We start from the raw sequence: 13,525 nt of genomic DNA on the forward strand, positions 1-13,525 counted from the left end.
GCATTCTTCATATAAATCAACTCACAGTATACTGTTCTGGAGGTTCAGTCCCACAGACATTATCTCTAACTGAACACCCTCGGAAGCATGTGCTTTTCAAACCAGTTGCCCTCTGATGCGGCGTCCTCGCTATTGGATAAGTCAATATGTCCTGAATTTTAGGAGGGTTACCGTATCTAGTGCACTCTGTTAGACAGCGCTCACCTGTGGTAATAAGATGTTAATATGCACCTTATCACCTATGCACGGTGCAGGGCTTTGAATTACAGAGCTCCTCATACTGTGGAGAAGATTAGGTCACATTTACCCATTTTCTCATATTTGGTCCTGATTAAATGGCAACAGATGGCTCCATGACTACAGAAGGCATTAAAAACGTTGACCTGAAGTATAGACCCCAGCTTACCAGCAGGTTCATAGGTGATCGACACTTTCACACCGTGATAGGGGCCATTAGTTCCTCAGTTTCTCTGCCACTGTTTTTAATCTCAACATGGACCAGGATGATCACATTAACTATATTGCGGCAACTGGTCAATAGTTGATCTTTTATTCAGACTTCACCAATCTCACATCTTATGACACAACATCCTCTGTCCTACTATGCTCATCCGGCATACTTAATAAAAGATCTCCAACAAAGTGCCCTCTGGTGGTGCCCGCCAGGCATTGTAGCGCCGGCCTGGTGAGGAGTATAGCCCAATAATGAAGCATGTCACCTTCAGGTGAGTGAATGCAACTGGTCTTAAAAGCACATGCTTCCTAGGGTGTCTGCGTTCAGTTACAGATAATGTCGCTGGGACAGAACCTCCGGAACAGTATACTGTGATTTGATTGTGTTTTATTTTAACAAATGTACATAGCAGATATTGGCGCTTGCTTGTTTCACAAAAATGATCGGATACCTGCCTCAGAGCGCACTTCTTACAGACGAGTATGGGGTTATCATGTTGCTGTTACAAGCTCCTTACCTGAGCGAGTTATCGGGAACGATGCAGGGGGCAGAACCAAACCAGCCACACGTGGAGATCAATGACAAATACTGAAGAATGAACAGAGCTTCCAAGCTGGTGACCATTACTTAATTGACCCTGAAAATAAAAGAAGTTTTTAGTATTCTGGTGACTCAAGATCATTAAAACAAAGGTTATAAATTCAATATTATGTCAAATACTTAAAAAATGGAACTGGATGTGCTGAATCGATGTTGCCCCAGGTCATGCGTGACACCTTCCACCACTATTGCTTATGGGACTTGTAGTTTTGTTTTTCTCATTAAACGGATGGGTTCTAAAGTCCCAGTGTTCTAAGCGATGTTAGTTAAAATCAGAGGCCTGAGTGAGGGTGAAGCATGACACTGCTCTGCTTAGCAGTGAGATGAATGACAGTTCCTCAGCCCTTCCATTCTTTGACAGACAGAGGCTCGTCAGCCGTTCATATTTTCTTGCAATGAGAAAGAAACTTTTATTGCAGCTTGTGTCAACTGAAGAGATAAAACCCCTGGGCGTGTTTCATTAACTACTGACAAACATGAACAATCAAGAACTTGAGTTTCTGGAAAACTATCAAGCACCCAATCAGAATCAGCCGCCCTTCACACCCAGGAATTCTTGAGGCTTTGGAGAGAAGTAATTGCACGTGGTATAAGAGGAACACTACATCGAATCAAAGCTCACTTCTCAGGGATGTACTGAAATGCAAGCCTCATGGCACACTTAGCCAGCTCTTCACCTCCTCCTCCTCAAACTGTTGACCAGCTATCAGGGCAAATGAGCCTGCAGCAAAGCATCGCTGGCTTGGTTCCACACCGGACCAGGCAATGTGGTCAACTCCATACTCCTCCAAGTCAGCATGCTCTCTGGTCGAGCCAGTCCTAACCCCACATGAATGTTCCCCATCACAACTATTTTAATGGTGCTAAGTTATGTTTCTGCTAAATGTAGGAGTCAAAAAGTGAAAGATTTTACTAGGAAGTACTGAAAGAGAAATAATGAAGTTTTTCAATATTTCTGAGTCTGCCACAGTACACAGGAGCATTATTTCTCTACAGCAGCAAATCGTGTATGTGCCCTGTAGAAAGCTTGTTTGAATGAAACATGGAATTTATTGCAGCCTACAATTCATGCAACAACATAGAGTGCAAGATAACTTGTGTTATTATTCCAGCAGAACGAAATGCCATTCCTAATGTGTACGTCATTTTAAAGACAAACCCAGAAAAATGTACGGTCAGTGTTGTTCTTCTGCCTGTTAAAAGACAATCTCCATTAATGTGTCAGTAATTAAAACACTATGAGAAATCCTACTCTATGGCAGGGTGCTGCCTGCCACTATATTGCAGGTTACTTCCAACATAATCTGATTTATTCATACATACTCCAGGGTACTGCCAGTTATCGGGTCTGCACACAGCAGTCTGGAGCCACTCAGGAAGGAGGTAAGCTCTTCATTTCATCTTAAGCCCTTAGGGTACATTCACAGCCTGATGGGTCCGGAGAACTTTATCCTCGCTCTAACTGCGCCGACATAGCCCAACATAGTCTGTGTTGTGTGCTGGGTGATGCCTGGCATCTTATTATCGTTGGCGGATGGATGAAGCTCTGATAAGAGCTACTACAAGAAGAGCAGAGAAACAGGACCACAGATCGCCACAGAGTGATAACTGCCCAGAAGCTGAAGAAAGAACTCTGGAACAGCAAACCTCCTACACTCTGGAGATTCTCCAGAGTAAGCAAATGATGGTAATGAAATGCAAATTGCAGCATTAAGGTCACTGTAACACTGGGCAGGGGACGGGAGGAAAAGAACCGGATAATGTTGAGTGGTGGCGTAGTGAACTGACGTCCTCCCCCTCTCTGCCTCATTATCAGCATGACTGGAACAGGGGAGAAGCCTGTTCCTGGGATCTAGCCGACGAATTGGATGTCGGCCCCTTTTAACTGGAGGACACACGAGTACGCAGCTCCACCCCCTGATGATGATGCAGGATTCCTAGTGGGTAAAAACGCGGAAGAAGATGTCCTGGTGTGTGACGTCACCGACCAAGGATCGAGAGTGGGAGAGCGGCCCGGAGGAGCAGAGAACGGAGCTTTTGGAGGCGAACCCGAGGACAACAGGAGTAAGCCAGGAGGCCACCGGATCCGTGAATCGCCGTGCCACACTCCCGAGGGAGGAGTGTGGCTACAACAGGTACAGCAGCGTTTGGCGGGCTGGGTAGGAAGACGGGGTTCTTCTAAACCGTAGCCGCATGTGTGCCAGAATATCTGCCCAACCTTTCTTTGTCCTCACCGAGTAAATATACCCCTCCTCACCAGTAATCACGCCTCTGCACCCTCGCACGTTTAATAAAGTGTTTAGCATCTTAGCACGGGTGTCCCCTGCACTTGCCCGGTTCCCTGTGGGAGAGTCCAGATAGGGTACATATCCTGATGATCTGTACCTGTTTCTTTTCCCTGGCGGAGTCCAACGAGGAGTTAGGAAGAACGGAACATCCCCTGAAGTCTGCTTCCTAACCATCTGGAAACAAGACCATAACCAGACGCCATCACGGACCCCAGAGCTTTTCAGAGAGACACCTTGACAACCCGCCATAAAAATATGTTTTCCAAAATAAAACCTTACCTACTCCGAACTGGTCTTAGATCCCACGCCACAGTCACACACTACAACATATTTCCCTTTAAACCGAAGATAACAGCCTACAATAAAAAACTAACCAAAAAGCAACAAAACTAGAAAATGCATTTCCAAAAGCTGCAAAAGAGAAACTGTTAATACAAATGAACAATATTAAACTTTGTTGGTACCTTAGTAATGTGCTTACTTCTTGGCTTCACTCCATCTGCAGCAATAACGCTCTGAAAGGAGAAATTACTGCTGTGAGTCTCAGAGTCTTCAGTATTACTGGTCTCAGTCACGAAGACTGTGGTGTCGGAAGATAATTTTCTCTTATTTGGCTTCATAGATCCACCAGTCACGCCATCGCTATTAGCAGACAGGCCACTGTCAGCAGCATCATACCTTCAGGCAGACCAGCAAAGCGGATCTCACCACTCACATTGGCTGAACAGACTCGCCTCTGCTATATACATCCACTCTGTTCTCAAATTTGCTTGGGGCTGCCAAAATGCAAAGAGCTGCAATATATTCGCCACACTTTCCTGACTACCTTGTTTTAAAAAGTTGTGACATTCAAGCGTGATTCTTGGTTCATCACCAAGCTGAATTTTTTTAGAGGTTCTATTGCCACACAATACTATTCCCATATTCCAGTTTGTCCACAGGGTGCTTCAAGCCTGGTAGGTTGTCTCCTGCCTGTTTTGCAGATAATTTCAGATAGTTTCTGTAAGAAACTGAATTAATATTTACGGTAGATGAGGAACAATCACAACCGTTGTCAGAATGAACTTTCAAAGCCATTCAATTAACCTAGGATCAACCCCCTGGTACCTAAGCACGGACCAGGCAGGCTTAACTTAAGGTAATATGTCAAATATTTATGCAGAAACCAAAAAAGTAAAAGTCAAAATGCAAAACAATAAAAAACCCGAACCAAAATAGAAAAAAAAAGGTAAAATGTATTGAATAAAATGACACTAAAATGACAAAATCCAATAAGGGGAATGAGATATAAACTGTAACGCTGTAAGAATCACAAGGTGCCAATGGATGAGGGGCCCGGGCATGGATTAGTCTCTCTGGAGCTGACTGCCAAGTCTGAGTGAACTTGTTCTCCCAGTTCAGCAGGAAGTCACTATACCGGAGAAAGGGCTGTAAGTGGAATGAAAAACCTTGTGATGGCTCCCAGAGGGAAGTGGTCGATGTAATGAAGGGCGTGGCTTAAAAACCCAAACTGAAAATCCATGCTCGGCATAGTGTGTCGCCCCACTGGTATTTTGCTGCTTCGCCATTCCATCCATATACAACAAGTAACATTACATCTACTACAAGCCAGGACTATTGGCTTTGTCAATGGTTGTTAGTTGCATAAGATAAATATGCAACAGCGATGGCTTCAAAGCTTGAGGGGGGCTGCTAAGGGTGAGAGGGGGCTGCGAGAGGTGAGAGAACTGTAGCTGGTGTGAGAGCGACGCTGCAAGGGTGTAATGGGTGCTGTGAGGGTGTGATGGGCGCTGCGAGGGCGTGATGGGCGCTGCGAGGGTGTGATGGGCGCTGCGAGGGTGTGATGGGTGCTGCGAGGGCGTGATGGGCGCTGCGAGGGTGTAATGGGCGCTGCAAGGGTGTAATGGGTGCTGCGAGGGTGTGATGGGCGCTGCGAGGGTGTGATGGGTGCTGCGAGGGTGTAATGGGTGCTGCGAGGGTGTGATGGGCGCTGCGAGGGTGTGATGGGCGCTGCGAGGATGTGATGGGTGCCGCGAGGATGTGAGAGGCGCTGTGGGGTGGTGAGAGGACGCTGTGAGGGGTGCTGCTGGGGATGAGAGTGGCGCTACTAAGGGTGAGAGGGGCTCTGCTAGAAGTGAGAAAGAACTCCAGGTGGTGTGAAAGCTGCACTGCTTGAGCGAGAGAGGGCCTGGTGGGGGTAACAGATGTGCTGAAGAGGGAGCGAAAGGGCACTGTAGTAGACAAGCAGTAATTCGGGGGTTAGAAGGGTAACACAGGGTTCGGGGACGGGGGCTGCAGAGGGCAAGGGATGCCCTGCAAGGGGGAGAGGGGACATTGCTAGTGGGAGAAGGACACTGACGTGTACCTGGGAGCTGTGCACGAGAGGGGATCGCTGCAGACTTCATCGAGGGCATTGAAGAGGGGAGGCTGGGGGCACTACCACAGTGAGTGCCATGGCAGTGGCTAACAACAACAAAAGGATGGAGCCGATAGTGTGATAAGTGTGTAAACGGGCGCCCTCTGGTGTGAGATTGGATGCCCCACGGAGGGAGGTCGATCAGCGCGTCACTGGTTGAAGGTGTAACTCGAGGAGTGATCGGAGGTGCGCGTCTGGTAGTGAGCCGTCACAGTGAGATCTTGAAAGGAGTAAGTTTGTATGGGAGGGGAAGTCCCTGTCTACCGGGACTGTGTGTGCATGCGTGTGGTTGATGTGTGAATAGGGCGCACACTGCAAGAAGTCACTGTGGGGAGAGTGGATGTGTGCACTGGTGATAGTGAGTGTATGGAATCACCGAGTGAAGGTTCATCCGTGCAGGTGGTGAGGAAGCAAGGAGAGGGTGAACCAGTGTGTGTAATGACTGTCTGCTGGCAGGCTGTGTGCAGCGATGAGGGGCTGCTCGTTGAAGGTGTGTGCAGCGTGATTGTGAGGGGACTGTGAGTGCAGGTAGTGACTGAGAACAACTGTCTGCCAGCAGTGCGTGATACGTCACCGATGCCCTGAAAACGCGCTGGCGGTATATATATCGCTGTGACACCCCTCATGGAAAGTGCGTGCAAGGCGCGTGTCTTCAGAGAAATGTGTGCACCGGGAACCATTGTGCAGACGTTATATCAGAGGGAGTGTGTCAGTGAGATTGTGCATAGAGAGGCTTCTTGCAGAAAGTCACTACAACAAAGTGTGTGCAGGGGGAGTGCGTGTATGGGGGTCACCAGTTAGGAAGTCACCACAGCCGATTAGGAAGTCACTGCAGGAAAAGTGTGTGCAAAGGGGGTCACCAGCTAGGTAGCCACTAGCCACTGCAGGGAGAGTGCGTGCAGGGTGAGTGCGTGCATGGTGAATACCAGCTAGGAAGTCACCGCAAGGAAAGTGTGTGCAAGGTAAGTGCGTGCATGGGGGGTCACTGGCTAGGAAGTTATTGCAACAAAAGTGTGTGCAGGGTGAAGGTATGCATGGGGGTCACCAGCTAGGAAGTCGCTTTAAGGAAAGTGTTTGCAGGGTGAGTGCATGCATGCGGGTCACCAGCTAGGAAGTCGCTTTAAGGAAAGTGTGTGCAGGATCCACCACCATTGCATCCACCACCACCATTTCCACCACCACCACCACCTCGTGCACCACCACCACATCCACCACGTTCACCACCACCATGTCCACCACCACCATGACACCCACCTCCACCACCACGTCAACCAGCACCACACCCACCACCACCACGTCCACCACCACCACATCCACCACCACCACGTCCTTCATCACATCCACTACCACCACATTCACTACCACCACCACGTCCACCACTACCACGTCCACCACTACCACGTCCACCACCATGTCCACAACCATCACGTCCACCACCACCACGTCCACCACCACCACCATGTCCATCACCGCTACGTCCACCACCACTACGTCCACCACCACGGCGTCCACCAACACCACCACCACATCTACCACCACCACGTCCACCACCACCACCAGCACCATGTCCACCACCACGTCCACCACTACATCCACCACCATCACGTCCACCACCATAACATCCACCACCACCACATCCACCACCACGTCCACAACAACCACATCCACCACCACCACATCCACCAACACCACCACGTTCACCACGAGGCCACCACCACGTCTACCACCACCACGTCCATCACCACCACATCCACCATGTCCACCACCACGTCCACCACCACGTCCACCCCCACATCCACCACCACCATGCCACCACGACTACGTCCACCACCGCGTCCACCACAACTGTGTCCAACACCACCGCGTCCATCACCACCTCGTCAATCACCACCTCGTCAATCACCACCTCGTCAATCACCACAACGTCCACCACCAGCATATCCACCACCACCACGTCCACCACCACCAAATCTACCACCACTATGTCTACCACCACATCCACCACCATGTCCACCACCACCGCATCCACCACCACCATGTCCACCACCTTAATTTCCTATGCAATGAATAACATTAAAAGATTTTTCAGTGGCGCATCTGCAGAAAAGTCCTCTTCCTGTTGGAAATTAAGAGGAACTTAACCCCTCACCCAAACAATACATTTACGAAAAAAAATGGACTGAATGAGAGCCGTGGCCTTCGGCCTGGGTGCTACAGTAATATTACACCTGGAGGCCAAGAAACCAAGCGCGTAGAAGCCCTGAGAGCACGGCCTCCGCGCCGCAGATACACGCACCGCGGCGGCCATCTGTGGGTTCTGCCCCGGTAGCTTGCGTGGTTTAATGTAACAGGCCATTGGCTTTGAATAGATCCCACGGGCTTCCCAGGGGCGGGATACACTTACAGGGGCAGATTTAATCTTCCATGAAAAATCAGGGGGATGCCAGTGGAGCATGGGACAAAGAGGCGCGAGTGGTTTATAGCCACTGCCAAAAGGACCACTGGACATAACTTCTTCAAACAGTATATGTCCATCTTCACCATTGACCCAGTAATGCACACCAGAACCGGAGTCCTCAAGGACAACTGTGGCAATCAAACCACACACACAGGTATCTAGGTAATCCATAGGATTGCTTCTGTTGTGGGGTCGGAAGGGGGAATTCCATAAATCTAATGCCATTTGAATATAATTAAATTGGGGACTTTACTGTAAGGAAAATAGTACTTCAAGGAAGTAAGCGGCCACTAAGGCATTTATGCCACACACATGTTTATTTGTTGACAGGAAAATACACTATGCAAAATGTTTCAGTAACTGACAGCTTTTGGTTAAACCTGGGCAGAATCATTTAAATTCAAACTTTGTTGACAACGAATTAGAAATGTATGGTTGTGTGTGCAGCGCCCTAGGCCATAAGAGCCCACACAAAAGCTTCAAATTTAAGTTTTCTAATGTTACTAAAAAGACCATGAGACTGAAGATAACAAGCATTTGCAATGCAACAGGTAGCACATTTACACGAGTTTAAGCTATTGGGATTGTAAATGACAAAGCATTTTATTTATGTTTTGAAACCCAAAACATAAATAAAAGGCATTGTCATTTACAATGCCAATAGCTCAAACTTGCGTAAATGTGAGACCAATTGCATTGCAAATGTTTGTTCCAGTTTGTTGTGTGTCCAAACACCCATTTGGTAGCAAGTAGCAGGTTTACCCCAACTGCCTGGTATTTAGTAAACATCAAATGAATCGCTAGTGGGCTGCCAACTATCAGGGTCGCACTGAGATAGAGAATATTTACGGGCACCAAACTAAAAATGCTCACCATTAGTGAATAGCTGAAGAAGTGGCATCTATAAGCTAACAGTAATGCACAGCTATCATGCAAAAGGAAAATAATAATAGACTACTGCATAGAATATCTGTGCAATGCAGTAAAAAAAAGTACATAGATATGCAAGTCAGATTCAGAGAGCACTATATTCATTCTATATCATGCATTACAATATTTTAGCTTTCTCCCACTGGAAACTTGCTCTGCCCAATGAAAGTCAATGTTAACATGTTGCCCCACGTTTCATTAAAACTCCCCCACATTGTTGTACCAAAATACATTTAAGACTTCTTTATTCATGTACATGAGGGTATACGCTGCTCATGTGCGTGCTTATATTACGTGAATGCCGGTTCATTACCATTAAAGAGAGGCATTATAGATTTGCAATGTCCCTCTCTGTGACATTACTGCACACTGCCTATGCTAATTTGCAAACCCTGCCCCTCTAAAACCTATTTTTTGTTATGTTTAGGGCACGTGCCCCCTGTACTCTGCATTTTCGTACTTGTGGTTTGCTGTTTTCAGTATCTGTATGGACTTAAATATACAAAAGTGATGTTATTACAATCCTTAAAATAGCTAATGTGTCACAAATTGTGGCTTACGTGAGGACGGAGGGACAGAAGACTGATTAGTTAAGTGGTGAATAAATACACCAGCCTCGTCACACTCACATTTCCTTGAAGACGTGACAAGGCTGTCTGCTCAACTGCGACCCCTTTTTGAAGAACATGGAAAAACTCTCATCTCTCTCCAGCAGGTACATAAATCACTGGCATTATCTTGACACTTTTATTGTTGCTCGAAAGCTGCTAATTATACAGGAAACTTTTCTGTGTTTTTAAAACTACTTCCTACGGACCCCCTGGGAATGTATCACGGACCCCTGGGGGTCCGCGGACCCCAGTTTGGGAAACACTGACCTAGATCAACAAAATGCGGGAGTAGTTAGACACGAGGACGAAACAGAAGCATGCATCTCTAAAAGGCACAAACAGGAACCAATTAAAACAAGCATTGGCATAGCCAATAGGTCTTGCCTTTGGGACCTTATACGTGTTTAGCCATGCAACAGTTGATGTTGTTGCACCAAGGATATTGTGCTGGATAACTAAACACGTATAAGGTCCCAGAGGCGAGACCTACTGGCGATTCCAATACTTGTTTACCTGATGGGCATTGGCTGACCGCTGCCTGGTCACTGAGGCCCTAGTGAGGTTGAGACATATTTGGGGGAGTTTTAGCCTCATCAGATGATGCTGTGCAGGCCCAGGCCCAGGTACAATGAGGCGCAGTCGGTGCTGCCTGGTTACTGAGGCCCTAGTGGGGTTGAGTAATATTTGGGGGAGTTTTAGCCTCGTCAGATGATGCTGTGCAGGCCCAGCCCAGGTACAATGAGGCGCATCGGTGCTGCCTGGGAGTGCGTTCTTTCACTTTCGATTGACCGGGCGGCCCCCCTTCACTCTCCCAGGTGCAATGAGGCGCAGTCGGTGCTGCCTGGTTACTGAGGCCCTAGTGGGGTTGAGTCATATTTGGGGGAGTTTTAGCCTCGTCAGATGATGCTGTGCAGGCCCAGGTACAATGAGGCGCAGTCGGTGCTGCCTGGAGTGCGTTCTTTCACTTTCGATTGGCGGGGCCGCCCCCCTTTACTCTGGTGAAAGAAACAAACGGGATTCAGGTCGATGTTCCCATCACAGACTTTTCTGGTGAAACAAATGTCACAGTTTGCTGAGGCCTTGAAAAGAGACCCAACTCCAGCAGTGAGGGCCAATGAGCATTGCTGAGACAAAATAATCATCGATCGATGCAACAACAACAACAACAGATGGATCCCGGAGAGCAGACTGGAGACCCTCCAGAACCAGACAATCTTTGTATCTTTTGGCCTCACCTGGGGTTTCATGTGGGTGCTGTGGTCTGTGCTGTGGTCGGGTGAACAACTGCGCATGCGCCAAGGACAGATATTCTTCTCACAGCGCGGGATAAAGGAGCCTTAGATGAACTGCGCATGCGCCGGGGACAGACACTGCTTTCTGCAGCGGCGCGTGGGTGAAATAAGGCCTATGATGAACAACTGCGCATGCGCGAAAGATACTACCGCTGCCAAGGCAATCGAACTCCAGAAGTTGTTGCAAGAAAGATTCACAGCACAGGCTCCGACAGCGCAGTGAAGGGCTACAGCTCAGTGCCAGGACAGGGGGGACGGGGTGCGCGCGAGGATACAATGAATGAGATGTATGTAGGGTGACCAGAATTTTAAAGCCAAAAACGGGGACATTTCACAAAAATAGAAGAAGGACTACAACTTTACTTCAAGTGATGAGAGCGCTCCTCAGCAGAGAATTACAGAACAGGCAGTAAGAACATACATAAAATCCAATTTTTAAACCCAGTAGCTTGCCTGTTAATTAAATTGCTTTCTTGAAACAACTCCCAACTATCCCTGTTTTGTAAAACCTAAAAAACACCTCCCACAGTTTTCAGTCGACCCTCTCTAAAAACTGGGACATGAGCTAAATTTCTGGAAATCTGCTGGGACAGCAGGTGAAAAACTGGGACTGTCCTGGCAAAACGGGGACGCCTGGTCACCCTATATGTATGTGAGTGCAAAGCCTTTCGGTTCGGCTCCTCTATGGGTCCTCTCTTTGCTCTGCGCAGGCGCAGTGAAACTTTTCGGCTATACTCTGGGCATGCGCAGTGTGGCTGAGAGTCCTCTGTCCGAGGCAGTTCACGGGCTGGACTGCGAGCAAGGTCCTAACTCGGCGACAGGAAAAAGTGTCTTCGCTCCGCACATGCGCAGCAGGGACCAGCGGTCCTGCGCGTGCGCAGCCGTGAGACGCCATGTTTTGTTCGCGCCCCTGTGGCTCGGCGTGAGCGTGCGCGTCACTCCGGGGGCAATAACACACCGGGAAACACTCCTCACAGGCAGCCGGGCCCCCGGCGTGCCCCCACCTCTCCCCCAGCCCTGCTGCCCCCACTGAGCGGAGCACAAGGAGAGGTGAGTCCCAGGAATCCCAGTTTCCAAGCTCCATTGGGACTGTCATCTTTGTACATGCTGGAGACAGTGCCTGTTTTCCGCGCGTGCGCAGTTGCACGGCGGGTGAGACTGACTATTCTAAGCCTGGATGTAGTCATCCCCGTTTCTAAGGTGCGTTGGTCGCTTTGTATCTGGGACATTTCAACAGCCACTGGGGCTGGGGGGAGTTTGGAGCTGCTGCTGCCGGCGCCCCCAGTGTGGTCATGGGACGGGCGGGGGGAGCATTGAAGTGTTGAAGGAGCCGAGTCAGTCACCGGTCACTACTTGTACACACCCTCCGAGGGATCAGAAGAGGGTCAGTCACCGGTCACTGCTTGTACAGACCCTCCGAGGGATCAGAAGAGGGTCAGTCATTTGATTCTGTTTTCTGAGGAAACCAAAGCCCCCTCAAGATGCCGCATTTGTCATTCACCAGATCCTCCTGCAGTGCAGTTAGGATGATGATACTAAGATTTGGGCTGGATCTGTGCCTGTACCTGCGTACAATTAGTGTCATTTAAGCAATACATATTCGGAGGGCACGAATGTGTGTTTGTCGACACGGCCGAACAGACTATTAAGTGGACTAATAATTACTGTATCGAGTTACTCTTTCTCTTAACTATAATACACTTGCACCGATTATATGGGGCCCCGGACTGAAAGCTGGGTGTTTCCGGTTATCATACCAGGTTTGGGCACACATACTCATCCAATATGGCGGAGTTTACTAAACCGTCGAATCGGAGAGGGGGAGAGGTGTCATATCTGCCATTTAAAAAAAAAATAATAATAATTAATGCACCTTGTTTTTAAACTGCATAGCTAGAATATGACATTTTACTGAAGGTTTTATGTTGAACTGACTGGAGTAAAAAAAAAATTAGGGAATATAACTTATGTAGTTTTTTAGATAACTATTTTTATATTGTCAGCATATTCTAATGATTTTAAATAATCGAACAATAAAAGATTTTTCAGCCGTCGAATCGGGCGAAACGGTCTAGCTATTGCACGGTTGGCACTCTTTTACAGTGCTTCTGGCATCCGGCTCTGAACTCTCGACCATACTGAGTTGCCGGGTGACGAGTGAGGATCACGGAGGATGCCGCATACAGGTTAGAAGTGACGCCGGTTAGAGTTAACTCGCACCACGTGCCCTTTTTCTTCCTAGATATGGATGTTTGCTCGGATACTAATGGTAGTCCCCGTTTGTCCTTTGTATTTGCCTTGTAGCATCCAAGCACGGACTATAATACCAAACCGTGCTTTTTTCAAATAGAAGGATCTTTACAGCGCGCACACATATTGTGCACTGATTTTGGGATAAGCCTCATTTCTGCTTCTAATCAATACACACGGTATAAATAAAAACCCTCTGTAGACTAATGATTCCCGAGCACGTAAT

At 48.2% G+C, this 13,525-nt stretch overlaps 1 protein-coding gene and 1 long non-coding RNA gene across 4 annotated transcripts in view; one reads left to right on the top strand and one right to left on the bottom strand.

The window, feature by feature from the left end:
• Positions 1 to 3,861, bottom strand: part of LOC144805655 (uncharacterized) — a 38,960-nt gene extending 35,099 nt beyond the window's left edge. The window contains exons 1-2 of the long non-coding RNA XR_013605569.1: positions 3,807 to 3,861; positions 972 to 1,091 (exon numbers count right to left, since the gene is read on the bottom strand). This is a non-coding gene — a long non-coding RNA (uncharacterized LOC144805655). The remainder of the gene's footprint in view (positions 1 to 971; positions 1,092 to 3,806) is intronic.
• The window catches only part of LOC144805649 (uncharacterized), a 749,755-nt gene that overhangs the window by 583,019 nt on the left and 153,211 nt on the right, over positions 1 to 13,525 (top strand). Inside the window, exon 1 of one of the 3 annotated variants that reach the window (XR_013605567.1) lies at positions 11,969 to 12,099. The exons of the other annotated variants lie outside the window; for them this stretch is intronic. The gene's annotated coding sequence lies outside the window, so the exon portion shown is untranslated. Of the gene's footprint in view, positions 1 to 11,968; positions 12,100 to 13,525 lie in introns of those variants that run through there. 3 annotated transcript variants of the gene reach the window in all.

Source organism: Lissotriton helveticus (genome assembly GCF_964261635.1).
Source record: "Lissotriton helveticus chromosome 1_1 unlocalized genomic scaffold, aLisHel1.1 SUPER_1_unloc_17, whole genome shotgun sequence".
In the NCBI taxonomy this organism is placed as follows: Eukaryota; Metazoa; Chordata; class Amphibia; order Caudata; family Salamandridae; genus Lissotriton; species Lissotriton helveticus.